Here is a 1,294-nt window from a genome sequence, read left to right on the forward strand (position 1 = left end):
TTTAAAAAATAAAAAGAAAAGGGAAAATTTGGGAATCCCAGAAAAAAGGGGGAAATCAAATTTAAACGGGTTTTCTTCTCTACAAAAAATTTTTTTTTTTGTGAATGTAAAAAAAAAAATTTAAAAAGGGGAAAAGGCTGCAAAGCCTTCGGGGACTAAGCTGAATACAAAAACTTGCCTAGAAAGATATATTGTTGCAAATGAGCTTGTATTTGGTGAACTTATGTGTAGTTTTTAAAATTTTAATGAAAAGGTGTGGGTTTTATATCACAAAAATTTAAATTTTTTAAATTAACCCCTACCATTATTTCCCCCACGAAAAAAGGGGGTTTTGCATACATAATAGTTGATAGCAAATTACGGAAAATGAAGGGAAAAAAGATGAAAAATTATGGGTGGTTTTGTCCCTTTTTTTAAATGATTTTGAATTTAGGGTTGGGGACCTTATCTCTTTCGGCCCTCAGTTTAAAAAAACCCGTCACTGACGTAAATTCTCCACAAAAATTTGATGATTAGGATTAAATTTTTTTTTGTGATTTTTTCAGTAATTTTGTCTTACAGTGGTTTTTGTTTCAAAGGGGGTCCCCCCTAAAGTATGTAACTTTAACGCACGCTGCACGGGCCGGAGAGCATCTAAGCGTTTTTTTTTCCCAGTCCCGACGGGGGGGGGTATGGGCGAGGGGGAAAAGGGAGGGGAGGAGAGATGGGGGGGACTGCACGGGCTCCTCTTTTCCCTTTGAAATTTACCCCTTTCCCATCTCTTACGAGGAATGCGTCATGTAAATCTATTCAGTCACTTACGTATTTTAAAGCAAAATTTTTGGGTATAGCCAAAATTATGCCTTTGAATGCCTTTTTACTTGCTTTTAAGACCTTTGTTACTGTTTTTCTTCCAAAATTTAAATACGATTTTTTATTCATCCTTATCATTATTCATCATCTCATATTCACTCACAAAACATGTTTTCTATCTGTCGCATGAAATAATCCTATATATACCCTTACAGACAATATAACATGGGGGGTATCTCCAGCCAACACCCTTTCACAACACGCTATCAGTCACGTTACGTAGTGTGTGTTTTCCTTATAGTGTTGCACGCTTTGACACTCCTTGCTCTCTCAGCGGTACATGATTGACAGCTCTGATCAACGGTAGTCATGTCGAAATTCTTACATGGAAAAGCGTCACTATCAAGGGACAGATCACGGGAGGTATGTTGAGGTGTATGTTCAGAAAATGGCTGGTGTGATTTTGTTTGTTTTTGTACATAAAGGCTTATACGTATGTGCA

The sequence above is a fragment of the Penaeus monodon genome, chromosome 31 (assembly GCF_015228065.2).
Source record: "Penaeus monodon isolate SGIC_2016 chromosome 31, NSTDA_Pmon_1, whole genome shotgun sequence".
Taxonomy (NCBI): domain Eukaryota; kingdom Metazoa; phylum Arthropoda; class Malacostraca; order Decapoda; family Penaeidae; genus Penaeus; species Penaeus monodon.